At 37.4% G+C, this 5,600-nt stretch overlaps 1 protein-coding gene across 16 annotated transcripts in view; it reads left to right on the top strand.

The window, feature by feature from the left end:
• Positions 1 to 1,874, top strand: part of LOC110523188 (3',5'-cyclic-AMP phosphodiesterase 4D) — a 365,644-nt gene extending 363,770 nt beyond the window's left edge. For all 16 annotated transcript variants that reach the window (XM_036976772.2, XM_090233715.1, XM_036976773.2 and 13 more), the window contains one exon: positions 1 to 1,874. This exon is cut by the window's left edge and continues 1,870 nt beyond it. The gene's annotated coding sequence lies outside the window, so the exon portion shown is untranslated.
• Positions 1,875 to 5,600: the final 3,726 nt, after the last annotated feature.

Consider the following 5,600-nt stretch of genomic DNA (forward strand, 5'->3'; position numbering starts at 1 on the left):
TTTAGTTCTATCCAACCAAATATACTATCCAAATAGACTCTCCAGTCTATCTACACATTGTTAAATCTGTTCATACATCGGTGGTACATTTTTCTCAACTGTTAAGGATTATGAATAACCTTCAGTTAGCTTCCATAAACACTCATCAGTTATCAGTGATATCTGTAACACTTTAGCTTATAGTCACATGGCTATATCTTCTATATTTCACCATTTCAAAACTGTATTCATCTGAAGTACAAAGGGACTTGAGCTAATGATAAAACTGATGTTGTTTTACACCAAACAAACAACAAGGTTGTATTCATGTACACTCTATATGTATGGCAAAGAAATATAAATATTTGTCACATGAAAATAGTGACTGTATTCTAAAGTGTTCCGACTCATGTATACCTGGTTGTGTTGTATGGGCTCTGGATCTGACCCTTTGTGTTGTAATACATGAATATCCCACGTCTCTCTTCAATTTGCCTATTTCAACTGTCTAGCATCCATCCAATAATGATTACTAAAATGACAAACACTTTGACAATATTTGCCTTTGTTCTTTTTCATTATTATTATTATTTTGTCTTATTGGATTTCACATTGGACATTGAGAATCACCTGCATAGTTTTAAAATCGACCTTTCACATTTGAGTAGTTCATAGGTATGTGTGTATATGTATATAACTGTACTGCTAGCATCAAAACCATTAACAGACTCTTCCATACATGTCATGCCTCATATGAGGACACAATCCCATATAATCCATGGTATTCAGGAAATAATTCCACTAAATTGAAGTAGTAGGACAGTAATTGCAGATGCTTTATGATTTAGATTTCATTTTGCAATATATTTGCCATTTTCAGGAGAAGGACTAGATATGGATGACTTGTCATTTCAAACCCGATATTGCTTTTTTATTTTTGCCAAAACAACTTCTCCTTCTTCTTCTTCTTCTTCTTCTCCTTCTCCTTCTTCTCCCCTGCTGGACTTGCACAATGCAGCACACACCATTAAGTCAAGTGGTTTCTGTGTTGGTTTTTAATATTTCTTTATTTATATTTATTGATTTGGTAACACTGTCTTTGAGTCACATGTAGTAATGCATTATGAAGCCTCATAAAGGCTATTTAAGGAGTTGTGAGCTGTTATGAATGCTTATAAAAAATACATGTTTTATTAAACCTTTATTTAACCAGGAAAAGCCCATTATTATAGTCTATTATGGGCGTGAAAGAAGGCTCTATGAATGCATCATATAGACACAGGTGGTTAATAGTGTTGCCATGGATTCTTTGTTTTTGTCACAGTTTGGCCATCCTAAGTAAGACAGCACTGTAGAATGCACAACCTGTAGCGTAACAACATGATGTGGACTCGCAAAACACACTCTTTGTTCCTGTTCTGGTGATATGATGTAAGTAGACCATAGAAATAGAATGACTACAATAGTCACTCTATAGCCATATTTCTGTGCTTCTAATCAACACTTTTGTCATACATGGGGAAACATGTCCACATTGAAAAGACTTGAACCTGGATTTTAAAGTAAAAATGTTAATATTTTATTATTGGATAATGGTATATTTCTTTACAATTTAATTTCTCGGCCATCTTTTTGTTGTGTTTTTTTTGCTTGCCTCACCGGACGACCTTACCTGTTAATGGATTTTTCTCATTTGTCTTTTGTTTACAACCATGTATTTATTAAGCTGTACATATTGTAGTGTTGCATTCTGTAAATGACGGATTCTTACTCTATCATCCGATGGTGTTGGTGTATTTGGAAAACCTCTTGTTGAGAGAATGTTTATTATGATCCATACTTAACCCAATGTATAAATCTCTTCTGTACAAGAATGATAAAAGTGAATGAAATTATATGAAACGTCACCTCAGAGCTTTTTCATAGGGACACCAGGGGAGTGAGCCTAACGATACCAGGGTTGTATTCACTAGGCACCAAACAGAAGAAAACAGACTGAAACGGGGAGGGACTTAAACTTTTCCAACAAGGAAGATGTGTTTTCGTTTTCCGTTTCAAAACATTTTGCTACGATGTTCACTAATGAATATGACCCAGGAGAAGGGAGAAAAAAACCAGAACATCACTGGTATTTGTCCCCTGGGGGGGGGGGGGGTGGGGGACTGTACATGGTTATGTGTGTGAGTACGCATTTTTCCTCTAACATCTGCTTTAGAGAGACATACGTTTTAGGGCAGGGCATTTCAACCCATACATGGTCTCTGTGATGACGCCTACTGTAGAAAGTGCTGGGGCTAAGACATTCATTCTCCTTTGTTAATCTGTGGCTGCAGTTTCTGGGCAGGGTATGTAGAATCACTCCTGTTGTCATGAAACCCACACCTTCTTGGATCTACACACAGTATTCAATGCAGTCAAATGCAATACAAACAACAAATAAAATAACATAACATTTTATTGGTCACATACACATGGTTAACAGATGTTAATGTGAGTGTAGCAAAATGCTTGTGCTTCTAGTTCCGACAGTGCAGTTAATATCTAACATGTAATCTAACAATTCTCCAACAACTACCCAATACACACAAATCTAAGTAAAGGAATGGAATAAGAATATATAAATATAAATATATGGATGACCAATGACAGAGCGGCACAGGATAAATTGCAATAGATAGTATTGAATACAATATATGCATATGAGATGAGTAATGCAAGATATGTAAACATTATTAAAATTGCATCATTAAAGTGACTAGCTAACATCTAACTACGTCTACTCAGGAAAAAGCAATACAAACACATCTAGCTAAGTCAACTCTTAGGAAAAAGCAATACAACCACATCTAGCTAAGTCAACTCTTAGGAAAAAGCAATACAACCACATCTAGCTAAGTCAACTCTTAGGAAAAAGCAATACAACCACATCTAGCTAGCTAAGTCAACTCTTAGGAAAAAGCAATACAACCACATCTAGCTAAGTCAACTCTTAGGAAAAAGCAATACAACCACATCTAGCTAAGTCAACTCTTAGGAAAAAGCAATACAACCACATCTAGCTAAGTCAACTCTTAGGAAAAAGCAATACAAACACATCTAGCTAAGTCAACTCTTAGGAAAAAGCAATACAACCACATCTAGCTAAGTCAACTCTTAGGAACAAGCAATACAACCACATCTAGCTAAGTCAACTCTTAGGAAAAAGCAATACAACCACATCTAGCTAAGTCAACTCTTAGGAAAAAGCAATACAACCACATCTAGCTAAGTCTACTCTTATGGAAAAGCAATACAACCACATCTAGCTAAGTCAACTCTTAGGAAAAAGCAATACAACCACATCTAGCTAAGTCTACTCTTAGGAAAAAGCAATACAACCACATCTAGCTAAGTCAACTCTTAGGAAAAAGCAATACAAACACATCTAGCTAAGTCAACTCTTAGGAAAAAGCAATACAACCACATCTAGCTAAGTCAACTCTTAGGAAAAAGCAATACAATCACATCTAGCTAAGTCAACTCTTAGGAAAAAGCAATACAACCACATCTAGCTAAGTCAACTCTTAGGAAAAAGCAATACAACCACATCTAGCTAAGTCTACTCTTAGGAAAAAGCAATAGCCAGATACTTTGGCTGACAGAAGATGAACTATATTTCCACAGCTGCACACCTGAGGTATAGCACGATGAACCTTGCATATATACATGTAATGTTCAGAGTGGACATGGCTCTTCATTTCAGTTGAGAGACGTGTGTCCTTTGTATACGTTACGTTTCTAGTTGCATTTCTATGGTTCCTGTTGATGATCCACAAGGAGTGGCGATGCAGTGTCTCATTGCAGCATCTCTCTAGAAATAGTCACCTCTCTGACACATATGTAGATTTTAACAGCACTGGACCAAACCTGATGGTGGCAATTATTATTCATTATTATTGTATTTTTGAAGACATACAAAGGGACACTTTTAACTGCAAAGTTTCAAATGATACTTTATTTGTCCTTTAGTCTTCAGATTGCCAATCTGTCCCCTCATCTTCACACAAAAAAAGGATTGTTGTATTTTCATGGATCCAACTGTCACTTGGGTGGAACTGTAGATCATGCTTTGAACCTCAGTCGTAAATATAAAGCAGAAAATACAACTTTTTATATGCAACAGATAAATAAAAGCATGGGTTGATCAGGGTTCCTGAGTGGTGCAGTGGTCTAAGACACTGCATCTCAGTACTAGAGCTGTCACTACAGACCCTGGTTCCATTCCAGGCTGTATCACAACCGGACGTGATTGGGAGTCCCATAGGGCTGCGCACAATTGGCCCAGCGTCGTCTGGTTTAGGGTTTGGCTGTCATTGTAAATAAGAATTTGTTCTTAACTGTCTTACCTAGTTTTAAAAAAAACGTTATTTCTAGAGTTATTAAAGCACTAGAGCTCAATTAACAAATTGATCATGAGCTCAATGAACAAAAACAAATGACTATGAGTAAATTCCTAATTTCATCTGCCCACACTGCAGTGTAGGAGGACTGTTAAAGACTGTTGTAGTGACCTCAGTACAACACCTAGCAAACTTGTAGAATTCTCCACATTGGTGTCAGAAGTGAGATGGCAACTCGGTGTGGCCATCAAGGCATGTCCCAACAGTGAGCGTGAACCAAGAGTGAAGCACAGTAGAAGAAGGTGATGAGTATGTTGAGTTTATCCATGCTTGCTGATCAGTAGCTCCATCTTGTGATGAATAAACGGAACTGACAGACCTCAAACTGCAGTTCATGGGGCTGTAGTGCTGGGCCAAGAGTCTATAGAGGAAGATATAATAGATTATCTGAAAATGTACCGTATTTTAGGGCTACATTCAATCCGTGTCAAGGAAGATACACCTGAAAAGAGTTCCCTGGACATAAACTAGAGCAAAGTTCCCTGGACATAAACCAGAGCAAAGTTGCCTGGACATGCACCCGAACATAATTAGCTGGAGATGCACCACTGGGCACCTTTGCTTCACTAGGAGCTGAACGGAACAAGACAAGTTTATCAGGTAAGATGACTGAGTGAGAGCACATTCTCATTTACAGCAACCCCAATGAATAATCTATGCACCCTGAATCTTACATCAATTTAACAGTGACATGTGTCTATAGAAGGTACATACAGTGCCTTGCGAAAGTATTCGGCCCCCTTGAACTTTGCGACCTTTTGCCACATTTCAGGCTTCAAACATAAAGATATAAAACTGTATTTTTTGTGAAGAATCAACAACAAGTGGGACACAATCATGAAGTGGAACGACATTTATTGGATATTTCAAACTTTTTTAACAAATCAAAAACTGAAAAATTGGGCGTGCAAAATTATTCAGCCCCTTTACTTTCAGTGCAGCAAACTCTCTCCAGAAGTTCAGTGAGGATCTCTGAATGATCCAATGTTGACCTAAATGACTAATGATGATAAATACAATCCACCTGTGTGTAATCAAGTCTCCGTATAAATGCACCTGCACTGTGATAGTCTCAGAGGTCCGTTAAAAGCGCAGAGAGCATCATGAAGAACAAGGAACACACCAGGCAGGTCCGAGATACTGTTGTGAAGAAGTTTAAAGCCGGATTTGGATACAAAAAGA

Source organism: Oncorhynchus mykiss, chromosome 5, assembly GCF_057628025.1.
Source record: "Oncorhynchus mykiss isolate SJ-2025 chromosome 5, ASM5762802v1, whole genome shotgun sequence".
NCBI classification, from domain to species: domain Eukaryota; kingdom Metazoa; phylum Chordata; class Actinopteri; order Salmoniformes; family Salmonidae; genus Oncorhynchus; species Oncorhynchus mykiss.